At 48.2% G+C, this 17,520-nt stretch overlaps 1 non-coding gene across 1 annotated transcript; it reads left to right on the forward strand.

The window, feature by feature from the left end:
* Positions 1-446: 446 nt before the first annotated feature.
* On the forward strand, positions 447-518 carry trnah-gug (transfer RNA histidin (anticodon GUG)). The gene has a single exon. It is a non-coding gene; the product is annotated as a tRNA-His (tRNA).
* The last annotated feature ends 17,002 nt before the right edge of the window (positions 519-17,520 follow it).

The raw sequence follows: 17,520 nt of genomic DNA on the forward strand, positions 1-17,520 counted from the left end.
TATACACAAAGCATGTGTTTTTGTAATTCTAAGAGATTTCGCGAAAGCCCTACAGGCGCGCCAAAATCATTCTCTAACTTCAAGCTAACTTTACCCTGGTCACGTTTTGCACGTTCGAGTGGTTTTAATGCGGCTCCTTCGTACACGGTGCTGATCTTTTGGAAAGCAGGAGGCAAAACCGACACGTTCTCATACCGGGAGTCGAGCCTGGGTGAAAACCAGGAATCCTAACCCCTAGACCATATGGCAGAGAACAACCACGCTGTTCCCGGCATCATGCAAGCAAACTACATATGAGAAAACACGCAAGAGAGTTGTCACTCAGATTGTCGAAGAGTCGATGTATACTGGGGCTCAGTTGAAATGCAACGTCAGGACTTTTCCGAATTATGTCACACGAAGAGAGCACAGCCTTTTCCACCCTGCAACGTGTGTATCTGTAACTCGCCGTGATCGTATAGTGGTCAGTACTTTGTGTTGTGGCCGCAACAACCCTGGTTCAAATCCGGGTCACGGCAGAATATGGGCGTCTGCTTTTACTACTTGCACGAATGAAGGCAAAAAAAAGCCAATCGATGTGAACGAACGGCGCTTTCCAGAGGAGTACTGCCTGACTGGATCGCTGATGAACGACAGAGGCCACTCCGACCTCTTCTCGGTTTTCTTCAATGACTTACTAAGGATCTTCTTCACATTCGCCCATGCAGGGGAAGCCAGTTACACCAAAGCAAACGCAGGAAAGTGCATTTCAAGCAGAGACCAGGAGGGACTTGTTTACACCGAGAGTGGTCGGAGAATGGAACAATGGGCCCAGCCCTGTTGCTGGAGCCGATTCTTGATGAGATCTTGGGCTTACTAAGAGGCCCCCGCTGGATGCTAATCTTTCTGTTGTACTTGCAGGTCCTGCACTGCTTTTGAGCCGACAGAGCTCGTCCTGGTCTGTCGGCACAGCCCAATTGCAAATGATCGGCTCCGGTTACAGAAGAAACGTGCGTTTGGTACTGTTGTAACAGAAGGAATAAGGTTCTTGATCCCAAGATGAAGAAAAATAGATGAGTTTATTGCATGCAAGGAACAATAAAGCTGAAGTCTTGTTTCCCGCAAGAAACAACAAAACCGAAATGTTGTTCGATGTGCCGGTACAAACTTTTAGGTTATATAGTTCTTGCTTGCTACTTCAGACGTCATTCGATGTTATGGTAAGGGGGGGTCATGGTATTCGGCCAGTTAAGAGGCCCTGGCCAAATGGTCAGTTTAAGATTATGCCCCCAGGGGGTTCCTTGTTCGCATCTGGAATCCTTATCAGTTAACCCGCTTTCCTGCCATAAACCCCTGTTGCTTAGAAGTCTAATTTTCAGGCAGAATTGACTTAAGTTAACCCTTTTTACATCTTGTCTCTTACTTCATTCCCCCCTTATAAAATATGGCATACGTCAGGACTGCCTATTTTTACACATACAATGTCAGGGCAGATCTTTCCTTTTTAGATGTACAGGCATGCATTACCATGACATTGTGTGTTCCACGGTTACAACAAGATGTTATTGATGTTTTTGTACAAGTGATAGTTACAATTATACATATAAAACAACCCTAATCCTACAAATACATAAAGTCCTACTCCAGGACCCAAACGCAGACCTCAGCCATGTGGAGATGTTTTTAATAAAATGCTTTTATTCATTCAGCAGAGAGTGAGAGGGACATCCAGCAGAGAGAGACACACACACACCGGTTTCCATTGACAAAATTGTTTTTTTTCAATTCCTCTTGTCTAACAGGAATGTTTTGTTTGTGGACAGACTGTTAGACTAGAGGAAAAGAGCGCCTCCTTCTACGAAGCATTTCGTTGATCTGATCATGAATTATTTTCCAGTCGCACGAAGTAAGGGTTGAGAATCTCCGATTCACCATGCTACTAATGGTTTCCCGGAGATTGCAAGGCAAGGCACGTGGTCCACCCCCAGTAAATTTCAAAAGTCACAAGATTTCAAAACACGAGGGCGGCGTAGCGGTCGGCTCTTGCTTTCCCGTCTATGCTGATGCACTACAAGTACAATCCCCCCTCCATCTCCTGAGTGATGGGTAACAGTTGGATATCTGGGAGAATTATTCGTCCCACTGGCGTCTGTGAATTCCGCTCCGTAAACGGTGCTTCCTGGGGGGAGATAGACGGCGGGGACAGCATCAACAAATTCCTGCACGGTGGTGAGCGGAGAGGCCGGGATGGAGTGTCCTGAGGCGGTGTATGCTCTGCGGGGGGCAGAGCTTCCGCCAGGCATTGCAACCTGCGCGGCGGGGAGAGGCACTTTTCGGGAGACAGCTGCTCAACTGTTTGACTGCTGGAACATACTGTCTCCTTCCTCTGCATTTTCAGGAGTGTCTCTAGCCTCCCAATCCTCCCCAGTAATGCGTCATACTGCTCCCGCTGCTGCCGAAAAGTCTCCACACAGGTGCTGCTTCTACAGGTTGGCACCCTGGCCAGTGGCCGAGAGCAGAGACCCACGGCCTGTGGCAAAATAACAATTCATGTAAGAAATAAAGTCACACAGTAGTATTCATCAGTCACAGAACAGACTTCAAAATAAACTTTTCTTTTTTTCCGTCTTACCGCTTTCTTTTTTACTGTCCTGGTGGTAGATTTCGAAGAAGTTTCGCCCGTGCAGTGTTTTCTTGAAGAACAGGCTACGAAGAAATAATTATAATGTAATTTAAAATTCAAAATGGCAATAATACCTTGTAATATGCGCTGTAATCGCGTATTTCAGATGAAGTCTGCTGTATTTGCTTACCCTTCGCTCTTTGGAAGCTGGGGCGGCAGAAGCACACCGTCTCACCCCTTCCCTACAGTGAAGCATGGCGGAGGTTCAGTAATCGGGGTTACTTTTTTTTTGCCAAAGTTTAATTAAATGCACAACGACACAGCGGGCAGCAGTAGTTTGCGGGCAACGAAACGTCTTTTCTGCGGGCTCACCGGTGGAGGGGGACAAAATTAAAGTTGTTTTTATTTATGCTTAACAAAAGAACACAAATTACAATCCAAACAAGCGTACACATAACAATTCAAGACAAAAAGATCGTCAGGGGTACATATTACTACATAGATTCAAGTTATGAAAAAAGATTAAACGCATTATATTGAAATAATGCCCACACCGCTTTCAGATTTTTGCACTTCGAAATCTGCAAATACCCCCGTACATCCAGTTTAAAATGCTCAAGCAAAGGGTTCTTTCCAGACCACTTCATTTTATGTATATAATAACGTGCCGTTATAATAATTAAATTTATTACAAACAAAATTTTAATATTGTTTTCGATGGGGCTGAAACTTTTCCCACCTTTTCCCATCAAAACAAATACTACTATTGGTCTCTCTCTTTTTTTAAATAGAAGTCTGCAACTTAATCCAGAACATTTTTTACCCCGGGACATAACCAAAACACATGCTGAATAGTTTCAGGGCTATTGTCACAAATTTAAAAAGTTACAAAAGGAGGTTACAGAAGACATGATCATCACGGAAGCCGGGTCGGTCTCCCGTGGAGAGTGGAGTTTAGACCCCCCCACGCCAAGCGGCGATTCGGGAAAAAGACAGGGTTCAGGGAATACACACACGGGGGGGTTTATTGGGGCTTACGGTGAAGTAGGGAAAATCCGTAGGCAAAGATATCCAGGGACGTCCAAAGGGAAGTCAGGAAGCAGTCCATAGCCGGGACATCTATCGGGAGACAACCAGAGACCAAGAAATACGGAGCTCAGTGGGTCGGGAAGCATTAACAGGAGGTTGGGGGCGGGGGAGTATACTTAAATAGTGAAGCTGAAACAAGGCACACCAGGCAATACTGCAGGCAGTCATTAAGAGAACTAATGCGAGGAGGTTGGAGCGCCCTCTGGCGGAGAGGATGGGGGCCGTGACCATCAGAGCGCAATAGAAACTGAATAAAATGAACTCCGCCCGGGCTCAATATCAACAGAGCTGCGATCTGTCAAGGGGGTGTGTGGTACGTTATGTTTAAGTAGTGCAGTTATGCTGAATACAGTGAAAACTCTGTGTCCCTGTAGGCATTACGGGTGATCTGCTGAAGGAGCTACAGGTGGGCTGTTCAGGAGTCTTACTGCCTGGAGGTAGGAGCTGTTATGAAAACCAGCCCACTAAGAGTGTGCATTCTCTGTCTGTCTGTCCTGTGATCATCCGGCTTCTCCTCCCAGACCTCTCCCACCTTGTGCTGTTTTTTTTTTTGGGGTGGGGGGCATTGCCGAGACCCCTTCTGCGCCCCTTTGCACGGAGAAGAAGCCTTCTATGAACACAGCTCGGGTGGGCTAGGAAAGAGGAGAAAAAACCCCAATAACATCCACCACTGGAAAAAACAATCCAAATCTCTCTCTCTCTCATATCAGCAGACACAATATCGGGTTTCCACAACTTACACAACACATACATGCTCGTACGTGCGGGTAGCGGGGGCATCTGTGGTCCGAAACGATACTGGGAACATTTTATACAGAAGTAAAAAAAGAAAACCACAACAACATTCATTTAAAATCAGGGCGGGGGGGGGGGGCGGTTCATGGATTTCTGGAATGCAATCAAGGCGGGGGGGGACGCAGGACAGGGAAAAAAAAACGAGAACAGGTTCAAACGTTAGAAAGCAGTTTTGGGTGGGGCGCACATGCAAAAGCAGCGCCGACAGACCGGTGCTCCTCTTACTATCGCGCGTTTAATTCTTCCAGCAGAACAGATTGAGTCCCTGCTGCCTTCTCCTCCCGGGACATTTCCTCCTTCTGAAGGACCGCAGGCACGCGACACATCGGCAGAAGAATTTCCAGATCGGGTTGCTCCCTTCCTCCGGGTCCCGAGACGGAGCCCCCCCCACATCCAGGTTCGCCGGGGTTCTCTTCCTCGATGAGGGGACGCCCGTCCGCGGCGGGGTCTTCTTCGCGTCTCCCGGGGCCTGTCCCCTGGGTGTAGTAGGCGCCCCCGTTCTCCCGCACCAGCTCCTCGATCTTGTCCAGCAGCTGGGACACCTGCCGGTGGTCGCCGGCGTCCCGGTTGTTGAAGACGTGGTACCGGTTCCCGCAGGCCTCCAGCAGAGCCTTCAGCCCTGCCTGGGCCCCCTGCAGGAAGTCCTCGACGGGGACTCCTCCCAGGTCGTCGCTGTAGGTGAACAGGACCACGGCGTGCCGGGTGACCCCGGGCCCGAAGGCCTGTTTCATCTTCCCCCCAATCCTCTTCTCCCCCTTGGTGAAACGCCCCAGCTGCAGCACCAGCAGGAAGGCGTGGGGCCCCGGGGCTGACAGGGCCAGGCAGTCCCGGACGTGGACCTGGCGATCGGGGAGACCTTCGTCGAAGAGGTCCGGGGTGTCGACGACGTGGAGCCGTCTCCCCCCGGCGCGGGCCGCGTGGGCACTCCCGCACGCGTCGTCACGGGGGTGGAGCTGAGCACCGAGGGGAACTCCGTCCTGCCCAGCAGGGTGTTCCCCACTGAGCTCTTCCCTGTGCCCCGCCTGCCCAACAGCACCACCTGCAGGTGAGCTGGCACAATTACAAAGAGGGAAAACAATGGAGACTTTGATTATTGTGTTCGTCCCTTATTATAATAATAATAATAATAATAATAATAATAATAATTGCTTACACTTATATAGCGCTTTTCTGGACACTCCACTCAAAGCGCTTGACAGGTCATGGGGGATCCCACTACCACCACCTGGTAGTGCAGCCCCACCTGGATGATGCGACGGCAGCCATAGTGCACCAGAACGCTCCCCACACACCAGCTCTCAGTGGGGAGGAGAGCAGAGTGATGAAGCCAGTTCAGAGAGGGTGATTGTTAGGAGGCCATGATTGATAAAGGCCAATGGGAAATTTGGCCAGGACACCAGGGTTACACCCCCTACTCTTTTCGAGAAACACCCTGGGATTTTTAATGACCACAGAGAGTCAGGACCTCGGTTTTTACATCTCATCCGAAGGACGGCGCCTGTTTACAGGTCCCCCGTCACTATACTGGGGCATTAGGACCCACACGGACCGCAAGGTGAGCGCCCCCTGCTGGCCCCACTAACACCTCTTCCAGCAGCAACCCTAGTTTTTCCCAGGAGGTCTCCCATCCAGGTACTGACCAGGCTCACACCTGCTGAGCTTCAGTGGGGGCTGCCAGTTGTGAGTTGCAGGGTGATATGGCTGCTGGTGTAGACTATTATAGATAGTCTACGACTACCCATTCACCTCATGTGTATTGATCTATTGCTCCAGTCCAACAATTATTATCGCTTAAACTTCCCAATAATTTTCTTTTCCCCTTTTTTTTAATTCCATCATTCCATCATCTAAGATGACAATTTTGTTGTTGTTTTTTTTACAATTGGTGCGATCTAATACGACTGACTGCTCCCTCACAGTTATTGTCACCTTTCTCACTGAAATCCTTTTTTTTTTTTTAACGGTCATCCTGGTAAAACCGGAATTCTTTCGCTAAACGTATTTAAAAAATGAACGTCCGTGCTAACGCAGTGCCGTGTGAGAACTCTCACATGCCGGTGAAACATATTCAGAGTGATTTTTTTTGGGGGGGGTAAAGTGTGCATACAGTGGCTTTTTGGCCCCCAGCTCAACATCAGACAAAGTAATCCACTAACCCCCCCTGAAAAGGAACTCGGCAGGCATTTATACTCACAACTTCTCTTCCTTGTTGAGGTGCAAACGATAGATTCACTCCATACTTGAGCCCAATAGCATAAGGTTTGTAACTACAAATACTCCTAATTTATTGACTAATTAATTGTTTTACATCGATCCTCTTTTAACTGTTTCATCCGACCCAGAGGAGAGGCAGATTCTATCCTAGCAGGCTGGACAGGACAGCAGTCCATCACGGGGCGCAAAAACAAACACACACACACACACACACACACACACACACACACACACACACACACACACACACACACACTCCAATTTTTCCAGAAGCCTACCCTAACCTAGGTTCTACCCTACCAGTGTGTCTTTGGACTGTGATAGGAAATCCACACACAAAACCTGAACAGAACATGCAAGCTCCACCCAGACAGCACCGCAGGAATTGAACCCAGAGCCCTAGGGCTGTCACTGGGTTGGGGACACTGGATTGTAAAAAGACGCCGTCCTTCAGACAAGACATAAAACCAAGGTCCTGACTCTCTGTGGCCATTAACCATCCCAGGGTGTTTCTTGAAATGAGTAGGGGTGTAACCTCGGCATCCTGGCCAAATTTCCCATTGGCCCTTACCAATCATGGCCTCCTAATAACCCCCCCTCTCTGAACTGGCTTCATCCCTCTGCTCTCCTCCCCACTGAGAGCTGCTGTGTGGGGAGCGTTCTGGCGCACTATGGCTGCCGTCACATCATCCAGGTGGGGCTGCACACTGGTGGCGGTAGTGGGATTCCCCATGACCTGTAAAGCGCTTTGAGTGGAGTGTCCAGAAAAACACCCTACAAGTGTAAGGAATTATTATAACTTGAGCTCATCCACTACACCGTAATGGATGCTGAGTGAATCAACACCATAGAAACTAAACACACTCATTCGGGTTTCACCTAGATCGCCCGGATTGTCACCGCTGGAATGGGATTTTGAGATTTTCTGGCTCTCCGAGCTTCTGCAGACAGAAACTTGTCGAGCATAGATAGGTTTGCAGGGGGGGAGGGCGTGTTTCTCCTGCAGGTAACTACCACGCCTACCTGTGACTGAGGTATGAACTCAGGTATGTCAGAGGAATGTACCCCGAACAGTTCCTCATTCTCCTTGCCCTGCCTGTGGTTTCAAGAATAATAACGTCACTTTATTAACCCTAGAAAGGTTCTTGCATGAGGAATGATCTTTTCACAGAGCCCAGCTGCCTCTCCAGGAGACACAGACGGGAAGAGAGAGAGAAGCTGGGGGGTCAGAGCGCAGGGTCAGCCATTGTACAGCGCCACCTGGAGCAGTTGGGGTTCAGGGCCTCGCTCAGGGGGGGCCCCAACGGAGTAGGATTCCTCTGCCGGCCGCAGGATTTGAACTGGCAAACCCCTCCCAGCCACAGAGCGCAGATCCTGAGCAGCAGATCTTTCTAGTGATTTGGGAGCGGTCAGAGTATCGACTGGAGTTTTTTTTTAAAATTAAAATAGCACAAGAGCGCATTCAGCAATAGGCTGATCCACCCCCGGTGCGACAGGGGGCTCTACAGGAGGTCCTTCTGGCCTCAGACTGTACAACGCCTCCGCCTTGCGTCGGGGCAGAGGCCACACTGACAGGGACCCATTTCTGGACTGAACGCATCTAGACATCTACTGCGACATCGGTTCTCTTTCTTTTCCCTGTTTACAACCGTTTTCTTGGGGGGGCAATATACGCCAGGGACCCGTGCAATAATACATTTATATTTACATCTATATTATATTCATATGTGCGATACGATTTTTCTGTGTGCTGTTCTGTTCTAGTTTGTTCTTCATGTGTCCTGGACTGTAACGCTTTTAGTGCACCCCTCACTGTACTGATTGTATTATTATTATTAATAATTATTATTATTGTATCATTCGTTACACTGTGGCTGTGTTAAGCTGCTGTTGCACTGCAATTTCCCCTCACGGGATCAATAAAGTATCTACCTTTGCCGATTAAAACTGGCTCAAACCCCACAGTACTGTAACGCAACGGGGGCTCAGGCTGGCGCCCTTGCCGCATCTGGTCAGCCCCATCCCGACTGGAGGCTCGAACCCGGGACTTCCGCGTCTCTCTGCAGCGACCCAGCCCCGTGAGCTAAAGAGAGATCTCTCTACAGCCCAGTAGCTGTAGTCCTGCTATCACAGGGAAGGGCGGTGACGTCACCTGCTCTGGTACGCCGGCTCTTACACAGTGCTTGTCGGCCGTAAGCGTTACAGTACGATGAAAAAAAAGGGGGGCGTCGCAGCACGTTATATACATGAAATCAATGTATCTCCGTGCCTATCGGATCCAAGCCTTTGTTAGCGACGCACCCGCCCCTTGTTAATAACCGCGGGACTGTTTCTTCTATCGGAACGGAAGGTGTCCGCGGCGCTTCAACACACCTCGAAGGGTCTCCTGATGATACGCTTTTAGAAAAACAAAAAGGGGGTTCATCTGTAACCCCGGTTCACATCGCCTGAAACAATTTCGACGAGAGCATACCAACACTGAGAAACGGTGGTTTGAAATGGAAATCTAATAAGTAAATCGATTCTTAAAAGGTAAAGAGCTTTAGGGAAATATATAACAAGGGTTCAACTGCTGCAGATTCTTAGAAGACAGTTTGTAAACACAGTACGTACCGTGTAGATGACTAAATTAGCCGAGGGTAACTGATAAGCTTGGCAAAATATATATTGGCGGTTTTTTTTTTTTGTTTCTATGGTGTGATCCGTTTTGTCTTTCCCTTGCATTAAAACATCTTTCTAAAAAGCCATAACAAGTTGAGTCTCCGACGCACTCTGCAGAGAGTGACTGCAGGGCTCCCGGTATTGCAATACTGAGATAAAGACCTTACTCAGGTTAGAGCACTCTCTCGTGGCTTCCTTGACAGGTATATTTCCAGGAGAGATTAAAAAAAAAACTTACTGTTCTCCATCACTGCTCCACTGTTATCAGGTTTCACGACTGCAGGACACACACACACACACACACACACACACACACACACACACACACACACCTGATTGAATTGTGAAGGGGGAGTGGTTGGGACTGTGTGGTTAGGTTTTTGGGTGAGTGAAAGTATGTCACCTACTTTCATACTTGCGACTGCCCGGCTCAGATGATCCCAGGCAAGGGCAGCTCGGAGCTACTGAACGGGTTGGTTCATTTGAGGAGGAGAATCTTGAAGTCATTCCAGTCGGAGCTGCGTTTGACACTATTTCCCCCCCTCTCATTGTGCCCTTCCGGAAAGGTTGCAGGATAAAAATAAATAAAATAAAATCTGACGAATTAATAATACCCACGAGTTGGGGGGGGGGGTGGGGGTTTGGGGAGGGGAGGGGTTACACACTTCTGGTCTCCGGGAGGAGGAGGAAAAAAATATAAAGTCACAAATATTTAACACTGATAATACAAAAAACAATGACAATTATGTCCGACCCGGACAGAAAGCAGCCCGTAACAAAAAAAAAGGACTTCTTGAACAGCTTCCCAGAGGACATAAAAGAACTGGTTTGCTATTAAGGAAAACCTTAGAAGTGTCACCGAGAGAAACCGTCCCATCCCAGTTTATACCGTGTATACTGTGCTCTTCGCGGGGCAGCAATCGATAGGGTTGCAGGTTCAAATCCTCAGTGGGACAGTGCTGTGGCACCCCGGAGCAGGGCGCACATTGCCTCCCTAATATACCCCCCCCACTATGGAAACAGGGTCAAGTGTACAGTATGTTGCTCTGGATAAACGCCTCCATCGATCAAATCAATCATTAGTGCTTGGTTTCGTCGGTTCCTGCTCGTCTCCGTGAGCATCTATCTGTCCGCTTTCCTTAAGCCGTTTTGATTTCTCACGATGTTCTGGTCAGGTGCGCTATTAACATATAAGGAATTTCTAAAACGTGGTTTTACATTATTGGTCAGCGCATTACAAAGAGCTGCCTTCAACTGGTGAGGACAGCTCTGAGCAGTCGAACAGGTTGGCTCAGTTTTTTGTTGTTGTTGTTTAATGAGGAGAGAGAGAGAGAATCTCTCTCTCACCCAGTTCCAGGCCATATCAAAACTGATCATGTTTTCAGACGGTGTACTTTCAGCAAAGCTTTCCTGAAAAGAAAAATAATAATAATAATATCGCAATTCAACACCTACTTGTGAAAAGAATATGATAGGTAGCGCCACATTCAATAGTTCCCAAACATTAAAAACAGGAGACGGAGAAAAGCGAAGTTCTCCAGATCAACGGAACGAATTCTCTAGAGGCAAAGACGTCACTCGTGCTGAACTTTAATGTCATCAATAAACCGCATGTACAGTAATAATTTCACCTGCGGTTCGGATCACAAAGTTACTTACGGCTTGAAAATATTCAACATAACACATAGCACGCAGGCTGTCATTTTGACAAACAAATAATAGACGATTGAGGACCGTTTTTTCCCCATTAAAGAGAACTTATTATGCTAGGAAGCTGCAGCTCACTAATATGAATAATAATATGAACTCAAATCACCTTCAGGTGTACTCAAAGCAGTCCTCTGAAAATGTAGAACACAGTGAAACTAAAACTATAAAAAACTATTAACTATTCTTACTAATCACAGACATACAAGAAATACAGTACCCACCAAACTTAACAGGCGGTCTTCTAGAATAGAAAAACTGCTGTTTTTGAACATAATTGTAATATTAGGTTTATTCATCATTGGAAGACGAGCTCAACTTAAAGAACAGGGAAATACAAAAAAAAAATATCATATACACAATATGTTCAGTGACGTAATGCAGCATGTATAACTCGTAACAGATTTTGTATGAACTGAAGAAATATTCTGATTCTGTTTAAATGATCAAACGGTACAGTAAATGTATTTATTCGTGTTTTAAATGTTTGCATTTTGTGCATCCGAGTATTTTCTTTTAAAGATCAATTGTAACAGCTAAACGTGGTCAAATGCCGTTGTTTTGTGCATAACGCTAACTTCATTTTAAGTAAATGAAGAATCTTTGGAGTATTAAAAGGTAGAGGAATTAAGGAACAGAAAAGGACATTTGACATCCTGAGGACAGTAGGACAGTGTCCTCTGCGGACAGTGCAACTGGAGACAGTAGCAGAAAAGGACAGTGTCTCCTGAGGACAGTAGGACAGAAGGACAGTAACTGGGGACAGTAGGACAGTGTCTCCTAAAGAAATTGCAGTGGAAAGTGATAGATTTCTCCTTTGCTGAATCTATCTTACAGCTCTCCCCCCATCTTGTGAACATTTGTGAGCTTCAGCGGTTAATCTCGGTCTCTTCACACGCTGCGGTTGGTACCTTCCGACCACAGTTTCCAGCTCAGCTCCGCCACTCCTCCACGTGAATTTCACAATGCAACACAACATTAAACAGAATCAAAAAATGAAAAGATCACCTTCACGTCTGAGGGCTGTAAGCCACAGTTCTAAGGATAGCTGGTAAGATAGACAGAGTGACAGACACACAGGAAACACACAGTCTCACAGTAAAGTCTAGTGTGCAGGCCAGAATTACCCACACAGTCTCACAGTAAAGTCTAGTGTGCAGGCCAGAATTACCCACACAGTCTCACAGTAAAGTCTAGTGTGCAGGCCAGAATTACCCACACAGTCTCACAGTAAAGTCTAGTGTGCAGGCCAGAATTACCCACACAGTCTCACAGTAAAGTCTAGTGTGCAGGCCAGAATTACCCACACAGTCTCACAGTAAAGTCTAGTGTGCAGGCCAGAATTACCCACACAGTCTCACAGTAAAGTCTAGTGTGCAGGTCAGAATTACCCACACAGTCACACAGTAAAGTCTAGTGTGCAGGTCAGAATTACCCACAGTCTCACAGTAAAGTCTAGTGTGCAGGTCAGAATTACCTAGCAGAAGGAGCGTTTCGATCACGAAGCTCTCTCTCCTCCGTATGCTCTGTAACGGTGCGGGGGTTCCCCTTGCACCTAACACTCAGCGTCAACGTCGCTCGACATCATATCGTCCCGCGTAGCTGGAGAGGATTTTAATTCTTCTCCCGTGAACAGCGAACGTTAAAACTCCAAGGAAGAGAAGAAGAGAAAAAAAAAACACATTCTCTATTTGACAGGAAAGGAAAGGAAACTCTGCGCCTGAGCTAGAAGAGCCGTTGGCATGTTTCTGAGCCCCACGCCCACGCAGCTGCGGGAGTATTTACTGAATTAGCGGCACCGGTGGTGCTCACGAAATGAGACGCATTCTCACGCGGATATCGGAGGTGGAGAGAGACAGAGGGTTGCATGTGCTGGTTCTGGGTGGCCCTCTAGTGGGGATCAGCGGTATCGCAGGACGACAAGTACATTTTTGAACCGAAGTTTCTCTGCTCCGTCACGCCTCACCTGACTGATAAGATCAGATCACTTTATTGGCCCTGTACAGTTTCTTGTATTAGGAATTTGTCTTGTCGCAGACCCCAGCTTGCTCTCCGTGAGACACACAGGGAGAGAGAGAGAAACTGGGGGTCAGACTGGACCTGAACCACAGGACCAGCTGTTCTCCTGGTCTAACAAGACTGGACCTGAACCATTGGACCAGCTGTCCTCCTGATCTAACAAGACTGGACCTTAACCACTGGACCAGCTGTCTTCCTGGTCTAACAAGACTGGACCTGAACCACTGGACCAGCTGTTCTCCTGGTGTAGAGAGACTGGAAATGAACCCTTGACCAGCTGTCTTCCTGGTCTAACAAGACTGGAGCTGAACCCTGAACCAGCTGTCTTCCTGGTCTAACAAGACTGGACCTGAACCACTGGACCAGCTGTCCTCCTGGTCTAACAAAACTGGACCTGAACCACTGGACCAGCTGTCCTCCTGGTCTAACAAGACTGGACCTGAACCACTGGACCAGCTGTCCTCCTGGTCTAACGAGACTGGACCTGAACCACTGGACCAGCTGTCCTCCAGGTCTAACGAGACTGGACCTGAACCACTGGACCAGCTGTCCTCCTGGTCTAACGAGACTGGACCTGAACCACTGGACCAGCTGTCCTCCTGGTCTAACGAGACTGGACCTGAACCACTGGACCAGCTGTTCACCAGTTCTTTCCAGGCTCAGACTAATCGCAGAGTAATAAGACTGGAGACAAACATCAGGCAAAAATAATTTTATTAACAATAATTAGAAACCACACCTGATTATCCGCAAATTATTTACATAGAGTCCAAAGATGCCTTCATTGAACTTTACTGCTAACTAACAGAGGCACAGCCGCTCACAGACGACAGGCATTCTCTATAGACAATAATGCTCAGATTTAGAAACGAAATGAGAAATCAGAGATACAAGCATTAACGAGCAAAAACGATAACCTCCGAGTTCAACACTACCTGTCAGGTTAAAGGAAGAGAACAGTTTTTAGAGCAGAAAATAGGAAAAGATGAATAAGAATAATAATTGTTTACACTTATATAGCGCTTTACAGGTCACGGGGAATCCCACTACCACCACCAATGTGCAGCCCCATCTGGATGATGCGACGGCAACCATAGTGCGCCAGAACGCTCCTCACACACCAGCTCTCAGTGGGGAGGAGAGCAGAGTGATGAAGCCAGTTCAGAGAGGGGGGCTATTAGGAGGCCATGATTGGTAAGGGCCAATGGGAAATTTGGCCAGGACACCGGGGTTACACCCCTACTCTTTTCCAGAAACCCCCTGGGATTTTTAATGACCACAGAGAGTCAGGACCTTGGTTTTACGTCTCATCCGAAGGACGGCACCTGTTTACAGTCCAGCGTCCCCCGTCACTATACTGGGGCATTAGGACCCACACAGACCGCAGGGTGAGCGCCCCCTGCTGGCCCCACTAACACCTCTTCTAGCAGAAACCTTAGTTTTTCCCAGGAGTCTCCCCTCCAAGTACTGACCAGGCTCACACCTGCTGAGCTCCAGTGGAGGGGGGCTGCCAGCTGGGAGCTGCAGGGTGATACGGCTGCTGGAATATATGACTTAAAAGCACAGAGAACGGAAAAAAACGTATGCAGCATTTGGAGCTGCAATCAAAGAAGTCCATTTTAATTTTTTTTTCTGAGACACGAAGGAAAAGGTAGGGAAAAGTGCCACTACAGATTCCGTTCTCATTCCTCATGCATGTGAGCGATATGTTTCACGGTCTGAAACTCCCTCATTTTGCCAGCTGACACAACCCTGTGAATCGACCTCAAAGAGCATCTAAAACTGAAAAAGAACGATTCAAGGCCAGAGAATATCAGATCCAGTGCCATCTGTGTGTGTGTATATATATATACTGTAACGCCCTCGCCTGGTGGTGAGGAGGAAGCACCTCTAGGCGCTCATAGTACCGCTGGGCAGGCTGGGAGTTGTAGCCGGGGAGAGTCTGAGGGTCAACACGATGACCAGCAGCTGACCCTGCATGTGTAAATAGTGTCATAGTAGTTCTAGTGTCCTGTGTAGCCTCATAAGCGTATAGCCTGTTGTTAAGTAATTACCACCCTAACGATGTGTACGTGTTCCGTCAGTCTCCTCATGTGCGTGTAGATCCCGTGTTTGGTTTTGTGCGGTTGATAAAAGAATAAAGCTATCGCTTGGTTCGTGAAGCGCGTCTCCACTGGTCCTTTGTCCTGAGAAGAACCTGTAAACGCTACAATACACACATCAATAGTCCAGACTCCCTTCAGTACCTGTCTCTACTCTTTAGAGCTGGTTGATGGCGTGTCGCTGTCTTTCCAGAACCGATGCAGACGACACAATCCGGGTTTGAGTGAGGAAAACACTGGGGCAAAAGGGTCATGCAGGATATGGGGAATAAAAACAGGGGGTGTGTCCAAGGAGGGCTGGTGGTCGGGGGAGGTGTGGCCCAGGCCAACGATCCAGTCGATGAGTCAAACGAGAAATCCCAAAACAGGGCATGAGTCCAAGGCCAGGCGATCCATCCGCGACAGACGATTAAAATCCAGAACCGGGTCAGGACCGGCAGGGGAGGAACGGGAGCAGGCACTAAAAACCACAACGGAGCCAGACGCATCCGGGTCCCGAGCTCGCATGATGCCGGAACCAATGCTGAGCCCGGATTAGCGTCAGCGTCTGGCTTTTAAGGGGGAACTGAAAAGGGGGGAGATGAGGCAAACTGTCACGAACACGGACTGAAATCCGTGTCAGATCTTATAGAAGACCCTATGTGATGTGGTAAGAGCTGGAGAAAACAGGAGGTGTGGTAAAAGGGAACACACAGGGGTTTAATAGTGCACAAAATAATAGTGACAGCCCGTGAGACAGTGTACGGGGAAGACAAAACGGCATCCAAATCCAAACAGGTCCAAGGGCAGGTCAGGGCACAGTCTGAGAGTCCATCAACAAGGAATCTATCCTGGGATGCGACAAAGTTAAAATCTCCGGGAGGGGGGAGCACACGGACAAACAAAACATGGAGGTCCAAGGGTGATGGGGTGAGATCCTCCAGACCCCGGGCTCAGGAAGCGGGAGGTGTCGGGGATGAGGCCTGCGCCCTCAGGAGACGGACGTAGGGTTTCCTGGTGCCAGGCGGGCCTCGCGACATCTTACCCTAATGATGAGCCCCGAGGACTGGAGGAGCTGGTCTTTAAATAATAACTCTAAAAGGGTACACCTGGAGAGCTTAATCACACAGACAATAATGAGAGCAGTGGAGCGCCCTCTAGGGAGGGATGTTGGGTGTGACACAAACAAGGAAGGGCCGGAGTGGTTTAGCGATCGTGACCGTCGATCTGTTCTGATTCCTGAAAGACAGGACAGGAGAGGTCGCAGAGAGGTCAGAGAGACACCCCTTCGCCCGCAGCTGGCCTCTACCCAGCTGCGGCATCACGTGTCGAAAAAGGTCTCCCTTAAACTGGTTTGTTAATTCAGGTCTGACTGGCCCACGTGCTCGAGCAATTGTGTCTGCAATTGAGAAAATGTCGAGGAGGGAAAAAGGCCTCTTGCCAGTCAAAACCTATCCAGTCTGTCTGGTAAGTAGTAGGTGATGAATAAGGCAGTCTCCTAAAACTTGTTTCTTGGGCTTCAACAGCATGGATGGGTTGCTTGTTCCATACTCCCACCACTCTCTGCGTTGATTTTGCAGAGACAAACGTGCAGTCGGGGTGGCAGGGGCGAACTCCCACAGTAGAGAATTTACACTTCACTGGATCTCTGCAGTCAGAGAGGTCTCCCACCCCTGTCAGGACCCATCACACACACACACTTACCCTGGGCTGCAGTGTATCTGACATCAGTGCTTCTACAGCCAGGAGTCTGGGCTCCTAGGATGTAAAAACACAACAAGTACGAATTACTGACAGCAGCAGCTGAAAGACAGGAGACAGTGTTATCAGTACAATCTCAGCTGTACTGAACACAGTCTCCTGCTCTATGGCTGTAACAAGACTGAAGCTGTGGACAGTGCAGTGACTGACACTCTGATACACTTTTTGTGTACTGTTCTGTTTTCTGTATATTCTGGACTGTGAGCGACTCTTCTCAGTGCGCTTCTCACTGACTGTATTGTGTTGTTGTATTATTGTATCATTTCGTGACTCTGTCGCTGTGTTGACAGTGCTGCTCTTGCACTGCAATTTCCCCTCAGGGGATCAATAAAGTAGCCAATTCTGGTCCTTTTCAACTTGAAGTCTCGTGCTGAGAGAACTCGTGAGGACGAGTCTTACAGGACTCCCCCCTCCTCCCTCCTCTCTCCGCAGAGACAGATCTTGAGGTAAGGGTACGATAACATCAACACTAAGGGGCTCAGTAGGAGAGAGATTTATTTACGCTGGAGAGACCAGTATGCGGCCCCCCTCTCCAACACCTGTTTAAAAACTCCTTGTAACAAATAGAAATATTTGTCCCAGTTGGGTTGA

This window comes from Lepisosteus oculatus, chromosome 14 (assembly GCF_040954835.1).
Source record: "Lepisosteus oculatus isolate fLepOcu1 chromosome 14, fLepOcu1.hap2, whole genome shotgun sequence".
Classification (NCBI taxonomy): Eukaryota; Metazoa; Chordata; class Actinopteri; order Semionotiformes; family Lepisosteidae; genus Lepisosteus; species Lepisosteus oculatus.